Here is a 403-nt window from a genome sequence, read left to right on the forward strand (position 1 = left end):
GAGACACAGTGAGAGACATGCGTGAGAAAGAGAGGACACACATACTGGGTTTAACATCCGTGTACTTGATAGTTCAAATGAGATTTGTTAAGTTGAGAAACCTGACCTCGGCTTGCCATCCAGTATCGATATAGGTGCAAGTAATCAAACATATCTTTATATAGAGATACAGGTACTACTTTTGTTGCCCATAAATCTGAAAGTGGTATATGTCTGTAATATGTCTGTATTTAACAAGCGTGAGAGCACATCCTCGTTGAATTAGAAGTAATATACTGTCTTCTTGTTGATAGTAAAACAGGGTGTGTATCTCGCAATTCTATAAAATACACCTGCGCATCTATGGAACTAAATATAATGTAAAACACCCACTACGTCTATACTTCAGATAAACATTTATATA

The sequence above is a fragment of the Sphaeroforma arctica genome, assembly GCF_001186125.1.
Source record: "Sphaeroforma arctica JP610 unplaced genomic scaffold supercont1.205, whole genome shotgun sequence".
In the NCBI taxonomy this organism is placed as follows: Eukaryota; class Ichthyosporea; order Ichthyophonida; genus Sphaeroforma; species Sphaeroforma arctica.